The 20477-nt window shown below is 41.8% G+C and overlaps 1 protein-coding gene across 1 annotated transcript in view; it reads right to left on the reverse strand.

Annotated features, from left to right (window-relative positions):
- Positions 1–9199, reverse strand: part of TENM3 (teneurin transmembrane protein 3) — a 339277-nt gene extending 330078 nt beyond the window's left edge. Inside the window, exon 1 of the mRNA XM_055315712.1 lies at positions 9144–9199. The gene's annotated coding sequence lies outside the window, so the exon portion shown is untranslated. The remainder of the gene's footprint in view (positions 1–9143) is intronic.
- Positions 9200–20477: the final 11278 nt, after the last annotated feature.

Consider the following 20477-nt stretch of genomic DNA (forward strand, 5'->3'; position numbering starts at 1 on the left):
CAGACCAAAACTATTAAAAAGAGAGAGAGAGAGAGAGAGAGAGAGACCACCAATAGATTAGCCTTGGGCACAAAGGAATAAACACAAATATAATTTATCATTTTGCAGGTTCAATAAATACCATTTTGATGTGTTAATAGCCTTTAACAGTGAAGGCATTAGCCATCAATTAAATAAACAAACCATTAAATAGGGAATAGAAGTGTCAATAAAGGCATAATCTACTAATTTTCTAATCAATGATGCTAATCTTTGCTAGATATTAATCAGGGAGTGGACATTAGCCATAGCATAGGCGATCATTTATGATTATGGTTCACTTTTAAAAATCTAAATAATATTAAAAACAGAGTACAATACTAAACACACATCCCCTCAGTAAGTACTTATTGATAAATGCTTTGCCTCGAACAAATGGAAATAAATACTTGCAACATTCAGTGATGACATTTACAGAAGGTTGGAAATAGTCATCTTTCTCTTCTAAAACAGTTAAGAGAACTTAATTTTGAGACAGGGTTAGGACTGAAGTCAAAACAAAACCTAATCTGACTTAAACTGGGGGCAGAATTCAGTAATGAGGATAGAACTTTGAATTAGGATCAACCTGCCTTTGTACTTAAGTAAATGAATATCTTTAATGCAAATTACTTAATCTCCTTAAGCCTTATTTTTTTCATCTCTAAAATAGGGAGTAAGAATATTGACTTCATCAACTGACTGCTACGTCTTGGGTCTTTTAACATGCCATAGTGATAGTTGCTGATACAAAAAGCAGACTGGAAGTCAGGCGCTCTGGGTCCCAGCTAAATTCTTGCGGGAGGGAGGTGGGGTCCTTCAATCATTCCCAAGGGAGGCAGGAGCTCCCCTTACGTGTGTTGCTTTGCTTCAAACCAGCAATTTACTTATCTATTCTATGCCTCCATTTCCCCATCTTTAAAATAGAGATTATTAGAGCATTTAACTCCGTGAGTGGTTCTGAAGATGAGATAAAATATCTATATAAAGGGTTTGGCACAGAGACGAGCACTTAGTAAACACTTAATAAACATTGGCTATTACCGGGTCTTGCTTCTCCACTTTATAAAATGTGTGTAGTCTGGATTGGGTGATCTCGAGCTTCTCCTTAGTTCTGAAAATGTCTAATCTTACGTTCACAAGTTAATAAAACTGATTAAAATTTTGTGGGTTTTTTTTTTTTTTTTTGCTCCTACAGTCAACGGAGATGGGTCAAGAGAGCAGGAATATGGGGGTTTCTTTTCCAACACACCCCATCTATCAACCCTCTGGTGACAAAAAACACTGACGGGCACTAGTTGGTCATATTAAAGAATACGTATTAAAGAACACGTCTTCTCTAGTCACTTAGAAGAATCTCATTAGATATGATGTTTGCCAGTTTTAAAAAAATTAGAATTACAGATATCTTTATCAATGTTTAAGACGCACATGTATCTATGCATGCAATGTTAGCATTTTTTTCTTATTCAAATTTAGTGTTACGACTCAATGAACAACTGGCTCCTTTTAAAAGTCCTTAATTGTGGAAATTAACATTTTGCTCCACCAAAACATCCAACACCTACTGGAATCCTGCCACCCCCAAATCTCACCTGACCATAAATGCAAAGAAATGAAGGCATTAAGCCAAAAAGGCTTTTCTGAGAGGCCAAAACTAAGAAAGCTAATCAAAGCAGCTCTGAGAATAGTCTTTGCTCACAAGCTTTCTATTCTTATTTTATGCAAAAATTACAATAACAACAAAATAACCTTGGCTGTTTAATGACAGCGTAATAAGAGGTGAACGTAGGCAGCGTGACAAGAGAGGAAAATGAAAAGCCTATCTTAAAAACTGCACCTGTACTTGAGCGGCGTATGGAATTAAAAATTCTTACAAAAAGGGATGTGCTGTCTGGAACAGGTCTGGACTCACAGTACCACGTTCAGGTCCTTGTTTTTACCACCGAAGACCTGTGTGACCTTGAATTAACATAACCCAGGTAACAATTTTGCCATCAGTACAAGAGAGAAATCCCTTCTACAAGGGATGTTGGGAGAATAAAATGAAATGATATGGCTAAAACATTTTGGATTGGAAGGGCCCCCAAATGATACATAATGGTAATAGAAGCACTGTTACCAGGTGCCTTAGATTGGGGACACTCAGCCCTCAAGGGCTCCCGGGTAAACTATTCGACTGGGACACAGAACAATAGACCTGATGTTCATGATGACGGTTTTCCATTACCAAGAAGTTAAGGTATAATTAATATACTTTGTTCTAGAAGCTTTCAACGGACACTTATTGAATAACTACTGTTTTCTCAGCACTGCGGTGAGTCGCTGGTATTTGAAGATGAATAAGACACAGCTGTGACCTGAAGGAACTTGTCCCCCTAGTGGGGGAGAGAGACCTGTAAGCAAATGATTATAGTACAATGTGTTAAGTGCACTACGGAAACATGGACCAGGTGCTACTGAGGGTTAGAAGTTGTAGCCAGCTCTGCTGGATGCAGTCGATGAAGCCTTCAGACACGAAATGCCACAGAAGTTGGCTCTTGAAAGATCTGTGACACGGTTAAGGAAGGGCTTAGGGAGCACGGACTACAGGGAAAATGTTGAAGTAGGCGTGGGTGGATGGAGGGAGAGGTGGGATCATGCAAAGCCAGAGGAAGCATACTAGAGAATCTGGACTTGATCCGAAAAACCTAATTAATGAAGACGTCACGCAGGCCTGTGCCACGGTCACAGCTGTGATTCGGAATGACAACTGTGATGATAGTTGGGGAGCCGGATGAAGGATGAGACCGAGGCCGGGAGACCAGGTTAGGGCTAACAAAGGAGTCCTAGGACAAGATGAAAAGAGCCTGAGCTTCGGCCCTGACAGTGGGAAGGGTCAGGGGACATGGGTGAGTTTATAATTCCTTTCAAACATATTTCAGTTCAGTATGTTTGTTTTTAAAATAAAAAGTCCTTAAAGTACTAAATCCCTGGCGATCAATAAAATCTGCCTCTCCTGTCATAACTCTTTTCGGCGATTTGGAGTTCCTTAGATTTTACTGTTACATAATTCATAGCAAGATGATAAGGTGATATCTCTGATAAGGTTTGAAATAGTGTTCAAGGGATTTTGATAATGGGCCAATTTTTTTTTCTTTCTTACGATAAGATCTGCACCTCGTTCTGATTAAATGCAAGGAAAAAAGAAGCCAGTGAAAAAGTAAAGCATAAGGTAAACTCCCATCAGGAATGTCTGACAGCTTTGCCTAGGAAAACAAAAATCTTGTATGCAGCACTTAACTGCCCTAGCTGGAGTTTCCAAAAAGGTTAGATCTTGTACTGTGTTTAATAAGACTCTTCCTATTATTGAACAATACTTGTTCAAATATTTAAGCAAGAATTTCATTTTAATGGAGTTGATATAAAATACCTCACAAGGGATATACTGACCATAAAGTTAAGAAATATAAACTATAAATCTTTTGGTTTTAACTTTTTAAGCAAAGTGATGACTCGAGACAGCAGTAACAGAACTACTAAAACTTGAATAACCTTCAAGTAAACATACTTAGGCACTTGTTAAAACAAACATTATTCCCAACGCTAAAACCGAGGTTAGCAAGTCTCTCCTCTTAACAGCTTAAAAACAATTTCAAAAGTAGCAGGATAGCGGCTTTTTGCAAAGACTAATCATCATCATTAAAAGATCCTTAAAAGCAAATACAGAACGGTCAGTCAGCCTGATTACCTTAATTTTTAATGAAGGAATATCTTCAGATATATCAATGTATGAAGTAAACTTGAGAAGGAGAGACTACTGCCATGAAAAAGAAACTGAGTTCAACGTTCACCTTCCCTCAGATGATCTACAATCGCAGGAAAGAATTTTTGAAAACAAAAAAAAAAAGGAAATATGATAAAGCGGTATAAAAAAATCTGTCAGTGATAAAACAAGCAGGGTGGCTGTCATAAAATAGCCAAATGGCTTTTTCCACCTCCATCAAGGTCACTTTACTGATGATGGGCTCAATAAGATGATAATGCATTTAACCACTTTCCTTGCATCTGACTTCGACCTCACAAATCCAAATGGCCCTGTTTAACTACCCTGGCCTTTCAGCATTTTCCTGAACAAAGATAATTAAGGAGATGGACTGCCCCCTACTATCACAGGAATTGAAAGACAAATAAACTTTTAAGAGCACAGCCAGGTGTCTATCCCACTAATGTACAACTTTTAAGCAGGAGGTAAAATGAAATAATGGTTAAATAATTATAAAAGGTTAACAATGTTAAATTTGTTATATAAGGTAATTCTGTTTTATTTAAAAGAAAAAGCATAAAAAGAGTTCCAGGCTACATTTTACAGGTGTCTAGATAGCAGGTTCTCTCTCTCTGTCTGCAGGAAACAGTTGAAGACTACAGAGAAAAGGTAACGTGCAGAAACTTACGTGAAAAAAATTCATGAAAACTCCCACATGTCATTTTAACTTAGAATATTCTAGGCTGATACACATATATAGATAGATATCTATATATAATATATATAATATACATTTAATTTATAATATATATTTAAATAAACTGAAGCGCTTTTTGATATTAGTTCTATATTAGCCATTCTGGTATCCTCTATAATCCACTTTGCCTCGTAAATGTACAAAACAAGATATTTACGTGAAACAGTATTTAATGTTAAGAGAGGAAAATAACTCTTGAGAGGAACTTTTTCCTTTCAATCCTGTAGTACATGGTTCCCCAAATCTTGCTATTATTTAGATGTGATGTACGCTCAAATATCTGCGTGTACGTTTCAATTTTGATCCTTCCCTTGTGAAATGAATTTATCGTCGGTACACGCGTGCCATAAACTATTTCTGGGATACCGAAGAGGTGGTTATTCTCACCCCACTGTAGTAAAAATTAAGAGCAAATATTTCAGAACTTGAACACATAGGATCTGTAACAGAACAGGTGAGTTTGTAACTAAAATCTACCTATACATTTTAAAACAACCGGTTTCTTACATATTGAAATATAGACCATTTCAAATCCACTGAAAACATATATAATAATCAAATACCTGGTACATATCCCATTAATATTCTCTACGGGGAAAATTTTTTTTTTGACACGTCGAAAAACGATACATTCCCAACACCTAAACTCACACAGGTTAAAAGGCCTTAGACATGACTGAGTATTCACAGTAACTTCTATTTTTAGACAAAACTATTACCAGAGTCCTATTAATTTCATTTATTCTGTATTGTTTATTAGAGAAATCTGCAATGCCAACCAATCTGGTAAGTGCAAATATAAAGAATTACTAAAGTGAAATACCTTATTTAAAGAAAGAATTAAGTGTTATTTTGGCTTTAAAATATTCACAATTGGAGGATATAGACTCTCTTCAATGTGATTGTGGCCAAAGCAGCACTCAGGATTGATAACTTCACATCTATACTTACATGCTTTAGACTCTTTCAGATCCATGTGATACAGCAAAATCTTGCTAATAATCCTCATCGAAAACTCTGGGAATCTTAACCTCCTTGCTTCTTTCTCCTCCTCTTCTAACCTCCCCATCCTTCCATTCCTTTCTCCCTCCCCGCCTGCAAGTTCCACCACCTTTATTTGTGACTGCTGTTCAGATTTGCTAAAAACCAGGGCACTGGAAGATCTAATTCTAAACACTTTCACGGTTGGGACATGGGTTTTTAGCCAAAACTATGTAGAAGTTCTGATCTAACCCAGAAGAGAACAGCTTACGTGACAGTCAACAAACAAACTTCTGCCTGCAATCACTAACTTTTTCACTTGGACATATCAACTCGATCTCCCTCATGATACCAAATTCACAACACCCAAACACCCTAACGGAAGAAGACCCTGTTTCTCAAGAGTTTGACTTAACGAAAGCACTCACATCCAGAATACGACAGAGTAATAATAATAATAATAACTTCAGCCAATGCTTTAAACTGCCTGTGCACGTAGGTATGCACAGATACATACACGCATTTGCAGAGAGAGTAAGAAATCCATAGTAGGGCAAGTCATACACCATATTAGTGTAAAATTTAAACTTTTTAACATGAGGAACAGTTAATAAAAAATTACTCATTCAGGGAAATATTTAAAACAAATATAAGGTCCTATATTTGGCTTTCGCCTCTGGATTGTTAGAAAGGGATTTGGTTAAAAATCTTTATTTCACAATTGTTTAAAGCCCAGAAAACAAAATAAATTCTAAACATAAAGAGACTGATGTTCCAAAGCCCAATCTCTTAATTGCTGATCAGAGCTGAAAATAGATCTTTTTTTCTCCACTAATTGAATGAGTCTTGTTAAACCTTTTGAAATGCACTTTAGAAAATGCAAGAATACAGCGCAGAACAGGTTCTTTAATTTGGGTCATTTTCTGTTACTTGCGGTAGTGACGGGTGCTTAGCAACGCTATTCTGGTGGCCCTTTTAAGGAAATGAATACCTGGAATACAGCATTTTAATCTATTTTATGGCATTAATTATCAAGATCACCGTATTTTAGACAGTGCCTCCTTTGCCACTTTTCCTACGTTATGAAAGAAAGGAGTCCCGTGATTAAGTGAATGTATTATTTCAGATGACAGGAGATCCTGTGCACTCTCGTTCCAAGTAGGGAAAAAAAAAAAAAAAAGATAAGGACATAAAAACTAATAGTAAATAGAAGTCACAGAGAAGGTTAGTTTAAATGTTTAGACAAGGATCTTACACTGAAAACCAGCATTCAGACATCTGGAGGAGTCCATAGTAAGTCACTTTTATTTTCCTAAGTCTTTAAGGGGAATTAATTTCTATGATGCCACACATTAGGCCACGGATCTCTAAGAAATGTGACGCGACACCGCCAACATGTAATCAGATTTTATGGGGTCCTTAAAGACTTGCAGAATTGTCTTAAATATTGATTTCATAAAAGGGGACTTGTACATGAGAAATGTTAACAAGCATATCATCTAAATTATGACCAGGTTACTCACTTTATGTTTATTTTAACACGCTCAAACGATCAACTATCAGGAAAACAAGGACGGAAGGTAAAACAAAAAGCTACCGAGTAGGTTTTAGGAAATCGCACTCCCATGTTACACTGTAAATGCATCCACTCACGTCTTATTGATGATCAGCACAACAGGTTCAAGGAACTAGTAATTAAAAAACATTTGGAACCTTCCCTTCTATTTTTCTCTGATCTCAGCCATCGTTGTTAAAAGTACAACTCTCCTAACTTTCTCCCCCTGATCACACAATCCATTTTAGACTTCACGTGCTGGAGAAGGAAGGTGACACTCTCCACATATCACCATTCCTGTCTGTGTTCACAGCTAGTAAGAAAGACATCAAGTGACTCCCTCTTTGTCTAGAATGCACCCTAATTTCAGTCTTCAACGGCCAATTTTTTAAAGCTTTTAACACTGAGCCTCGGAAGACAAGAGAGAAACCAGGTTAGCAATCTGAAATCATGTTTTTAAAGTTTCAGCCTATCGGTTAATCTATCACCAGCATCTCTCTATATGAAACATATTTTATCCTTGATGTCAAATTTATCGCCCGGTTGTGTATATCACAGTAGAAAAGGAGTGACACCCAAATTTCCCAAGTTTTTTAACCTCTTAAGACTGATGGACATTGCTTGGGGCCTGAGGGTTTTGAAGAGTACGGTTGCATTTTAATGCCCGGGGAATCTGCTGGGGGAAGAAAAGAAAAGAAAAGAAAAAGAAAAAAAAAAAAAAAACCAGAATGTGTGGCACAGACAGTAAATGCTGCACTAAAACATTCTCCCACTGAGAGGGAGGCTTACTAAGTTAGCCGTGTTTCTAGAATGTCCCTTCTTGAGGACTACTTTCACAATTAACACACAGAGGTCTCTGGATGAAGCTCTGAAACATTTAAAAGCAGAGAACAAAAGGTTTATTTTAAAAATGAAAACCTTGGCTTGTACAACTCCAGACGTGAATCTGCTTTCAATTACTGAAAGTATTTCCACTTCAGTGGAAAGGGATCAAATCTTCAACTACACCATCTTAAGGCACTGAATTTGATTATATTAGGCTCTGGGAAGACAGAGTGACTTTGTGACACAGGCACATATATTCTGTACACATCCCTTCTGAGATATTCCAGAGAGATAGGGACGCCAGCCACAGAAGGGGAGGAAACGTGACTTCTCGTCCTGAGAGCGGCCACAGAGCTTTGTTGTATTTCATGCAAACACGCACAGAAAAGGCAAAATGATCTTTTAAGTTAATGAGGCAGTGCCCAGGTCTCTCCCAGTCACCCCTCCACCAGCCCCCTCGACTAGTTCTCCAGGAGTAACCTGCTTGGAAGCACAACGGCAAAGTTGGATTTCTTTTGGAGACTCTGCTTTTTTTTTTTTTTGTAAAAAAAAAAAAAAAAAAAAAAAAAAAAAACCTCTCCTGGCCCAAAAAAGGAAACAAATTAAAAAAAAATCACACACTAAGTATTCTGCAAGAGAAAAACCGCTCTCTCCCCACTAAGCCATCAGAAGGATGGGTCGTGCTTGGTGCACCCGAAGCGCTGGGCAGGGTGAGCGCCTCGCGGGGCTCGAGCCGCGTCCCGGGCGCCCGCGAGCAGCACCGCCGCGGCGCGCATCTGCTCCCCGGGCTCCACGCGGCTCGCGGCAAAGGTCCCAGAATGCGGGGAAGGGCCAGCTCTGCACCCACCACGGACCGGGGCTGTCTCCTTAACCAGGTTTTTTAAAAAAAAGAAAAGAGAAGGAGAAATTTCCACCCAATTAAAAAGAACCGGGAACAAAAGGCGGCGCCGTCCCCCGGGCTCCCCGGCCCTTCCCGCCGCGGCCCCCCCGGGGTCGGCCCCGCGCGGGGAAGAGCCGCCGCGTCTCAGACGCCGAAGCCGCCGCTGCAGCGCGCCCGGCCCGGAGCCGCCTCCCTCCGACAGCTCCGGGGCGCCCGTCCCCGTCCCCGTCCCCGCCGCCCGGTCCCCGCCGCCCGGTCCCCGCCGCCCGGTCCCCGCCGGCCGCGCCCCCGACCCGCCGCCCCCGACCCGCCGCCCGCACCGCCCCCGCCGCCCCCGCGGGCCACCCCGCCGCGCCCGAGCGCCCGGCCGCCGCTCACCCACCTCGCCGCGGCGCGCCCTCGCTGTGGCCGTGCGGAGCCGAGCCCGGCGCTGCCAAGTTGCCGCGGTCGGGAGCGTATCATGTTACAGCGCCGGGCGCGGGGCTCCGGCTGCGGGCGGCAGCCAGACATGATAGGCTGAGGCTCCTCTGTTTACACGCGGCCGCCGAGGGGGCGGCGGCGCCGCTTAACCCCTTCGCGCCGGGCCGGGCCGGGCCGGGCCGGGCCGGGCCGGGCCGGGCCGGGCGGGGCGCCGCCGTCTGACCCCTCCTCCCACCCGCGGGCTCGCACACACACGCACCGGCACACGCGCGCGCGCACACGCATGCACGGACACACACGCGCGGACACGCGGGCACACACCCGCACGGGCACACAGCGCGCGCACATGCATGCACACGCGCGGGCGCACATACATGCACGCACACGGGCACGGACACACGGGCACGGACACACGGGCACGGACACACGGGCACACACATGCACACGCGCGGGCGCACATACATGCACGCACACGTGCACGGACACACATACATGCACACATACATACATGCACACGTGCACACACGCACGGACACGCATGCACGCACACATACATGCACACGCGCGGGTACACATACATGCACACATGCACGCACACATACATGCACACGCACATACACACATGCACGGACACACGCGCGCATGCACACGCGCGCACACACGCACGGACACACATGCAGGCACGCACACATGCACGGGCTCCCACCCACGGACACACGCTCGCGCGCGCACACCGGCCGGGGCGTTTTAACAGCCGTGCCCCAAACCAAGAGTGGGAAAACTGCACCAAAAACTGGTTACAGGCATGCCTTGAGGCCCCCGAGAGGCGGTATTCCAGACACACGCACACACACGCACGCACGCACAGGCTTGCACACGCATGCACTCGCATGCACACACACGCACAGGCCATAAAACATCAGTAGTCCCTAATGTGGGGTTTCGGGTTGCTGCGGATTTTCCAGGATAGCTTTCCTCCAGCAGCACTACTTTGCCGCGCTCACAAAGACCCCCTCCCCCTCCCCCTCCCCCGCCCGCCCCCCGCCCCCCGCCGCCCTCTCCCAGCCCGAGAGCGAACGCCGACCCCCGAGCCGCCGCCGTTCGGGCATCGCCCGCTGCGCGCTTCACTTAAGCCGACCCGGAGCGCGGGGCCGCTCGGCCGCTCGCAGGACGCGCCGCTCCGGAGAGGTGGGTGCCCCGGGGCGCGGGCGGGGGGACCCCCGGGGCTCGGTGCCGCCCCCCCCGCCGCCCGCCCCCCGTGCCCCCGGCCCCGGGGATCGCCCCCAGTGCCCCGGGAGGCCGGGGCTGCGCCGCGGGACCCGCGGGAAGGCCGGGGAGCGGGCCGGGGAGCGAGCCGGCGGCGCACGGGCGCGGGGGGACGGTCCCCGGGGCTGGCCTGAGCTCCGCGGCCCCGAGCCAACTCCGCGCCGCGCCGCGCCGGGCTGCACCGCCCTGACCTGGGGTCGCCGCCGCGCCGGGCCGGTCCCGAGGAGCGCGACTTGCAAAGGAAAGCCGGGCTTGGGTATCTGCAGCGCTCACGTTTTTATTTTAAAATTAACCCCCACACACCCCCCGTCCCCACTCCAGAGCCACTTTTATCATCATTCCTGTATGGCCTCCAGTCCAGCGTCCCTCCTGCTTTTAATTTTTCTTTCTTTTTTTTTCTAGAACATTCCATCCCCCTCAGCTTCCTCCTCCATTAAACTGAGACTTGAATGACTGTGTGGTTCGGGAGTTGGGGGATTCAGCGTGTTGCCTTACAATTCCTCCAAACCCCTCCAAGTATTTTTTTTTTCACCCTTCCAAGTATTAAAAAAAAAAAAAAAGACACAAAGAAAACAAGTGGCACTTTACCTTGCAATATTGATAGCAATCAGCACATTTTTTTTTTAATATTATGAGCTGTCATTCCACATTCGAACGAACTGCCTCCTAAATCCGGACTTGCACCAAAAAATTAATACTTTAAGAAAGGATCAGTGTTCTCCAGATATCGATGAGAATCCGTAAGGAAGGTATCCTTACCTCAATCTGTGATTCAGAACCAGTCATTTCTTTTTCCCTCCTTAGGATACTCCTTTCACCTTGACTTGTCACACTTCTTACATCTACTGCTCCACAGTGAGGGGAATACAGCTCAACTGCCTCTGGGTGGTTACTTTTCCTTCTCTGTTTTCATTACCATCTAACACATCCATCATCAGACATGGAAATGTCTGGTGTTACCCAACGTGTGAGCAAAGTCTCTACCCTGTAGTGTTCTTTTCTTTCGGTAATAATGGCTCCTCTAAAATCCTGACTCACGAGCATCCTGCTACAACACGATTATCACAACCATCCTGTCTGTTCTTCCCTGGTCAATATGTTCACCCTTTAATTAGGACATTAGTAAGATATCCCAGATAGTATTTAAACATGTCTCTGACACAGTCTGAATTTCAAAGTTATTTCAGGGTTTTGAAACTCGCTTTAGGAAAATTGGGTCAAAAAATAGAACAATAGATATTTTGTGGGGCACCAAAAAGACTTCTAAGCTCTTAAGCAAATATCTTCCTAAGTCATAATATTTTGAGCATCATCATTTCACAGATCACTGTGAGGCATGTGACTCTTCTGGTGGTGGTGGTGAGGGGTGTTGCCTGAAATAATTGCAAATAAACGCTTATATAACTACTTACGCCGGAATATGAAAGAGGGTGTTGTTCGATATTACCCTTAGAAGAATGAAATATGTAAAATACTGCACAGTTGGAATTCTTCAGGACCTGCGGGTCTCTTGTCCATGTTTCAGATACGTACCCCTGGATTTTCGATGATGCACATTAGCAGATATGGATTTGAATTAGAACATTAGAGGACAGAAAGGCAAACACTCTACTGGGGAGAATGAGAGGTTTTAGAATCTTAAATCACTGGTTGGGTCAGGATGAATTTCAAGAAGACTGATATTTGGCATACTCATTTCCCCAGATAAATGCTATGTAAATTGGTCACTGATGGATAGCATTTATTAAAATTCCAATTTAAAATGCTAATTGAGCAATGCCCATTTATACATATCAGATACAGGCTAGGTAAATACATAGACTATATATATATTAGTATATAGACTACATCGGAATATTCTACGTATATATCTAGTTCTACCTTTTCTGAGTACAAAACTAATTATTTCCAAATTGCACAATGACAGTATCCCTTGAGAATAATCAAGGGCTTACTTTGAACACAGCTGAGCAGCAGCAGCAGCAGCAGCCCATGGGGAAGAGGGAGAAATGTGGTTTTAAACAGTTTCTATCGCTGAAAAGTAAAGGATGGTTTCCACATATATCCTTCCCAAAAAAAAAAGACACAAAGTTTTGTGGCCGCCCCCATCCATACATTAAATCACTGCCATCTTGTAAATAAAGGAGTCTACTGAAGACTTCTATGGAGATATAGAATAAGGCACACATTAAACTTCTATTTCACCTACTATGGTTTGCCATATTGATGATATCAGGAATAATGAGCATTATGGATACTGCCTCTTATAACTTAAGCATTTCCTGCCTAAGATCTGCAGAATTCCCCACAGTTCCATGAGCAGACACTATTAAATATGTTGAATTATGTGGCTATTTTATGTTGTGAATAAATAACCACATGGAATCATACTCGCGCTATTAAATGAATTTTACTTATAACTGAATTCAGTTCTTTAGGCATAAAAGCCTAATGACTGCACACCACAAGGAAGATTTTTAAAAATGCATGAACCAAACCAAATCAAAGCAAATTGTATTTAAAAAAAAAAAAAGTCCATGAATGAGCTGTTACTGCAAACTGGCACCAACTTAGCTTTAATATTAAGAATTCTTTTGACCTCTCTCTCCTTAAGCCAAAAACCTTGGGGGAAAAAAATCAGTTTAACCAAAACTAGATTCATTACGTTTCGTGCTAATGATTAGCCACTGAATCCGTGTTGTTGAGGATGCTAGTACAAAATCAAAATCAAATGCTTTCTGCTAGACTACATATGACTATGATAATAACTAACATCGAGCACTTCATACAACTGTCACCATACCCAGCATTTGACACACTTTTATGTCTCTAAGCCCCTACGAAAAAGCAATACTGTTACCCCATTTTACAGATGAGGACACTGGAACTTAGGTTACTTATGGTCCAAATACTTACCGAGTACAAGAGCTTAAATTCCGCCCTGGGGTCCTGAGTCTGAGGTTTGAGCCATTTGACTAAACAATTGACTAGTATTGACTTGTCATTGTATTGACAAGTATTGACTCAGTAGCTAAAACTGATATTAGGTGGGTAGTTCACTCTCGAAATCAAATATGTCAGGATAAGCTATACCCAGGATTTGAAAACATGATAATAAATTCTTAAAATTTATTTTAAGATTTGTGGATTGGGGAGAGGGGGTAGAGACACAGCACATGATTTTCCCTGTGTTTTAAAGTTACCTTAAGAGTTAAGGTATCCAGTACTGCACAGTATTCTCTGCAATTTGGAATCTTAGAGAGGAATAAAATAGTTAATGAACGTTCCTGAGTGAGGGGTTGGCATTGGTCAATATGTATCTGTCACTCTAGAATTTAGTTTATCTAAATAGACTTTGTTAAAAATTATATATTTATTTGTAAACATTTTTTCTTTTTTAAATAATATGTCAGAGACACTGTTTATGTCACCAAAATTACAGTGCACTGACATCAATTGGTACATAATAATTGTACAATTACTTTGTTACATGCTGTGAATAAAATTTTAGATTTCATCTTCTGTTTTGCAAAGTGTTATTTTGTCAGTAGTAAGAAAGTCTCTAACAGCTATGGGGACTCTGTTATAAGCTGACATAAAGCTGTATTTAAAATTATAGTTCTGGGTCCCTTTTCCAATAAGGTTTAGTTATCATTTCTACTGGAACCAAAATAAAGGCATAAAAAAAGGCTCGTAATAAAGTCCAATTCATAATCTTCACAGATGTTTTTACAGTAAACCTAACAGGATAGTATAATATCTAGGTGATTCTTTGATTTAACCTACAGAAACATCCACCCACAATATAGCTTTTTATTTCACAACTATCTGCAATGACCCACGTCCAAAATTGTTTCTAAAAGGTAAGTTTTCTGCTTTATTGGTAAAGATGATTATTTCACCAAAAACACAAATGCCCACTGAAATCTGATACTATGTGAAGACCCAGGACTCTTTCTTTAGATCTCCAATCATGTTCGTTGTGTGTCAAAAGAGCTGGTTCTTATTTTTGTCCTAATTCGGGTGACCTTGGGCAGGAGCATGCTGGGTCCTCCACAGCCTGGGCAGGCAGGAAGGAGGAGGAAGCAAGATCTGGGAGTGTGTGATGAGGTCTGGACTCCTTGCAGGGGGGCAATCAAGCAATGCACTGTATCCAAAAGGCTTAGTGAGCTTCAGCCCCGTGCTGGCAAATATCCAGGGGAGAGGGAAGGGGGTAAGGAAGGGAGATCTTCCTCTCTAGTGGTGACAGCAAGACAGGGGGCAAGGGGGCAGAGCTTCAAGAGAAATCCAGATGGTCAGCAAGAGTCAGCTGGGGGTACATATGCCAGGAACTGGGCGTATGGCAAGAGCCGATGACCCAAGTCAAACCACCAAGTGTCCAAAGGCAATGTTAGAAGGGAGTCTGTAGTAGAGCAGCGCATAGAACCCTCGTTCCATATATAAATCTCCACTATTGGGAAGGCACAGGAGAAGCCAAGAGTGCTACTCATCCTTGGCAGGTTGGATACCAGGGCTGCAGGCAGCAAGTCTAATTCCCAGGCCCACCCAGGGATGGCAGTATTTGTCCATGCTTGGCAACTTACTGGGTTCAACTTATTTTTATGTTTTGAAAATAAGAGTACATTTGGGGTAGAGGGTCCTTTGAATGCATCCTTTGACAATCCATGTTTAAGAAATGCAAAGCTGATAAATAAAAATGATCGGATTATTTTAATTGCAGAGTCCTTTTGTCCATTGAACTCTATTTCCAACCATCATTCCATTTACCCAACCCCAAAGCATATTTTAGTGTTGGTTAAATGTTAAAAAGCTAGGCGATATATCTTGGAAATTAAATATATTACTATAAATACTTTGTCTTCTTTTATTCAGACACCAAGAATTAGTGATGATTCATTGATGTTATTAGGTGTGTAGTTGTGTATAGAAGTAAGAACCTATCCATAGGTCACATCCTCTATGCAGTGGACAAAGCATAGACTCACACAAACTTCCATAGTCACTCTTGAACATTTATAACATGAACCTGTATGTATTAAGATCATTTTTTGCAAATAGTTTATTTACCAAGTCTTTATTGACAAATGAACCTAGATAATCATGTATGATTTTCAGGTGTTTCATGACATAGTCACATGCAACACATTTTTAACATTTTTTTTTCTATTTGGTGAACATAAATCATGTCTAAGCACATATTTTTATATGTCATTTTTGGATGTAGATATATGCTTGAATCCCTCTGCTTTTTACCTGGCCAATTTCTGCATGTTCATGACTTGGCTTAGAAAGCAGTTCTTCCATTTAGTCTTTCCTGATCCACTAAGACTAGTTTAAGGGCCTCCCTTTTGAGTTCGCATTGAACTCTGTAAACATCCTTCCCTCACATTTATCATACTATATTCTGGTGCCTGCCGACTTGCCTGTGACTCCCTCCAGATCATAAACACACGAGGGCAGGGACCACTTCTTTCCTGATTCCCCAGCACATAGCATAGTGTCTTGCACTATAGACACTAAACAAATACTGGTTTCGGGATGGGTAAATGGATGGATCATGAGAAACAAATAGTCCAGATCGAAGAAACTGCTTGCTAATGCAAACAAGTCTATCATTTGTATTTATCACACTATTCTTTAATTATTTGGTTATCTCTCTGTCTCTGTGTCTGTCTCTCTCTGTTTCTCTGTCTCTTTCTCTCTCACACACACACACCCTTAACCAAACCCAACCTAACCTAACCCACATTTTGAGGGCAGAAACTATGACCTAATGGCATCTAGCACCATTGATTGTTTGAAACCACTATTTTTTAAAACTATAAATGTGTACTTCATCATTATAAAATCATAGAATTATAAAACGACATAAACTTAATTTGTGATCTAATTTGGTCATACCCTTCTGGATCCCCAGACACAGATGAACCTATTTGTTTGTTGTTGTTATTTTTTGTCAAAGCCCTACCCCACCACATCCATTTCAAGTGCTACGTTACAATATTTCACACTGTTTACCTCGAGCAATTCTAGCTGGAGAGTCTCTAAATCTCTAAAGCCACAATTTATGCCCAAATGCTCTTGCTCTGTCTTCAGTAGAAGCAAGGAGCAGCTGGTCACTATTTTCTCAATAAATGTCCTTCCTATTCTTGAAGATGATTGCTCTTAAATCTCCCCATAAGATCCACACTGTCAGGCTAAATAATCTTGATTGTTTTTATTTGACTTTATTTGACCAGTTCCTTAGGGGTCTAATTTTCTTCTCTTTCAGCATCTCATTGGCTGTTCTCTGAACCTCCTTCACAGTATGTGTTTGGAGGATGGGGCACTGCTGAGAACCACCTTGACTGGGTTATCAGGCTCTAGAGTTAGAGCTCTAGGCCTAGGAATCTGCAAAAGGGAAAGACAGTGAAGCCAGCATTTCACTGGATATTGCTCTTGAAACGTGTGCCAGCAAGGGGTCCAGAGAAGGGAATTACTTCTGTGATGTGTACTTACTAACCCATTCCATCACTCTGATAATTCTGAGAAGAGATGAGATAAGAGGTGCTGAGTGCACTGAATCGTGTGGGGTTGCCTCCATCCAGGAGGCAGGGGAGGAAGTTCAGGCACCAAGGGAAACACAAGGCGAAGTCTAGGAAGTTGGAGAGAATCAAGTGCATAGCACAACAACAACAACAACAACAACAACAAAAAAAAAAAAAAAAAAAAACACCAAAAGAGCAGTTTCAAGACTCAGGGCAGGGAATGAGGAGGGCCATGGTGAACAAAGCTCCATGTCACAGATTAATACTTACGCCTGGATTTGGCAGGAAGAAGCAATTTGTGGCCTCAAGGAGAAGACTGTCTAGGAGAGTAATGGGGTGAGTGTCAGATTTAAAGCAAGATGGTGGGGAAACAGAGACAGCTAGTCTGCAAACGAGTGTTTTTCTTCACAATTTTGAGATCTGAACTTGACTTACATTTATTGAATGCCTATTATGTGCCTGGAACACCTTAGGTATTTTCACATGAGACGCCTTCTTTAATCCTCCTGGGGCAAGACGAATTTAAAACTAGTGTATAAAACCGTATTTCCATTACTTAAAATACTCTGTAGGGAAAAATATACGGGTTCTTTTAGGCGTATTTCTACCTGAGATCTCTTTGTCTGTAAAAAGCAAACGTGCTTTGCATCTTGTTAGGAGCAGCTTCATTCAGCAGCATGAGGAGAATCATACAAAGATAGGCATGGAAGGAGGGGTAGAAATGAGTTTTCTAGAAAGGGAGAAGGGAGCATGAAGTAAAAAAACAAGTTGAGTCGGAGGGTGTCAGGTAAGGAGAACTCCAGTTGTAGGGTTTCTGGGCTTTGGGGGCTGTCAGCTTCTGAGTGATAGAGCCTCAGGGACTGTCTCTTTCTTAGGAAAACTGGTGCAACAGGAATGAGGTCTTTCCAAAGGTCTAGAGTCATTAAAAGGCAAAAAAGAAGGATATCTATTTAACTGTTGCTAAGCAAGGTGAATACATAGGACAAAAGATTCTGACCACTAAGGCAAACATCCCGGTGACTATATGGACGCTGGTCTACACTGGTGTTTGAATGCCTACCTTCCTCGGTGGCAATTTGATTTTGACATAGGAACCACGGTGAAAATACGTAGATCTCTATGTTATTTTTGGCCAAAGGCCCTTGCAAGACTTTCAACAAAAGGTTTGTACAATGTGATCATTCAAATGAATTTTAAAGATTAAGGCAGAACAAGTTAGAGTATTTTAGAATTAATTTCATAATATTACTCATTAGATCAATATATCACTGTGTCACTTTAACTAGAGTCTCAGATAGCTTTAGTGCAGATGATATAAGCAGCCAGTGTAAGTAGAAAGGCTCTCACAGTTAGGTACAAGTCTATGTGGAATAGCTGTATCTTTTTTGTTTGTATTCTAGTTATGGATGTCAGGTAAAATTTACCATCAAGGAATTTCTGGCAGGGTTTCAGAAGGATGGTTAGAATGAAGAATTTTCTGACTTGGCAAAGAGCAGTCCGATTAGGTTGTGATTAACAGCAATTTATGATTCGTGAGAAAGGTCCTAAATTATACCTAGGCATTTATTCCCTAAAAACCTTATTCTCTTGCCTGATGATTATTTCTAGCAATTTTAATAAAAAACATGTAGTGTCATAATCAGTGTCAGCAAAATTTACGGCTGTAATTCAGATAAGCAGGTATCTTTTTGTCCGTGCTTTAGATTACTCCAAAAGGCATCCCTGAAACTGGTAAAGAACCTAAAAGGAACAAAGAGGCTTCAATAGTTGGTACGTTTCTTCAGGGGAGAAACATCACAGCCCACCCTTCAAGGATTCCTCCTCTACAAATTCTCTAGTGATCAGGAAATCTAAGTTCCAGACATGATTCTTATTTTTTTTCTAAGATTCTATTTATTCCTTATTTGAGAGAGAGAGAGAGAGAGAGAGAGAGAAAGAGAAAGAGAAAGAGAAAGAGAGAGAACACAAGCCAGGAGGAGGGGCAGAAGGAGAAGCAAACTCCCCACTGAGCAGGGAATCTGACTAGAGACTGGAAGTTTGATCCCAGGACCTTGGATCATGACCTGAGCCACCCCGGTGCCCCCAAAAAGGACTCTTTCTGATTGGCTGTGTGACCTTGCTAAGGCTTCACTGATCTGGACCACAATTTTTCCTTCTAAAAACTGAAATCTCTCAGGTCTTTTGATTCTTTTCAATGGCCACGCAGTATCTTGGAGTTTCTTTGATGTCTTAGGGTAATAGTTCTCACTTACTGGATATTTGGATTTATGCATTTTCTTAATGTTTCTCCTATTTCCACTCTGCTTTTCCACTGTCCATCCAATATCGAGGTACAGATCAAACTTCTGTTTCTTTATTTTGAGGAATAAGTTCAGGAGCCCACTCAAAAGGTCCCTTGTTGACTTCTTAATGCAGATGTGATTTAGAAAGCAGGTATTTTCATCTTTATTCTATTCCATGTATTAACATTCCATGTGTTATGATACTGGCCAGTTTCCAAGGCCTATAAGAGGGGAAAGTTTCTTTCTTTCCTAAGAACAACATTGGTGATTCTTTTCAGGAGCCAAGAGAAGTAACAAGGTGCATGTGAACCATATTATTATATGTTTGTTTTCATATTGTTGGTGGCCATCATATGTGTTTATTCTTCGTAGGTAAGATTTCCATTTCTTGCAAGATCTCATTCTTCTGATGCCTCTGTGTCCTATAAACAACTTCAAGTAAGTAGAAGGCTCTTGATAAGTGTAGTTAGTGTCACCATCAGCTTCCAGTCTTTTTTTTTTTTAAGATTTTATTTATTTATTTGAGAGAGAGAGTGAGAGAGAGCAGGAACAGGGGGTGAGGGGTGCAGAGGGAGAAGCAGGCTCCCCACTGAGCAGGGAGCCCAATGTGGGGCTTGATTCCAGGATCCCGAGATCATGACTGAGCCGAAGGCAGACGTTTCACAGACTGAGCCCCCAAGTGTCCCCAGTTTCTGGTCCTGAAGAGATCACACATCACCAAATGTTAGGACCCAAGAGAAACTCAGAGCTTATTGCTCAAACCTCTTACCTTCTCACAGGGCGACTAGTGTATATGATCCTTAAAAACAGACGTGTCTCCTATTTATCACTCATCTTAAATATTGTTAGCATCACCCACCCAGGACATCCTTAAGTGAAGAAATAAAAGCGTTATCATTTGCCTGAAGGCATCTGCTCTAAGCAAAAAACCACTGTCGATAGAAAATTAAGAATCTCTGCGACCTTCACAGTCAAACATGAAACTGCCCAGCCCCCTCTGGTTAATGCGAAATTTAATTAATATCGTTGTAACTAGCAGGAAAAAAAATCTTCTCCTGAGCCTAGAATTAGAACATTTATAATTTTCCACTTTTTTTTTTTATTTCTAAAGGATCAAGAAGACTTTCCAAAGAGTAAAATACAAATCGATATTCAATTTTCCTCCAATTATGAAGAAATAAACCAACTTCAGGTCTTTCTTATATCTGGACTGCCTGTGAA

The sequence above is a fragment of the Nyctereutes procyonoides genome, unplaced genomic scaffold (genome assembly GCF_905146905.1).
Source record: "Nyctereutes procyonoides isolate TBG_1078 unplaced genomic scaffold, NYPRO_anot_genome, whole genome shotgun sequence".
In the NCBI taxonomy this organism is placed as follows: domain Eukaryota; kingdom Metazoa; phylum Chordata; class Mammalia; order Carnivora; family Canidae; genus Nyctereutes; species Nyctereutes procyonoides.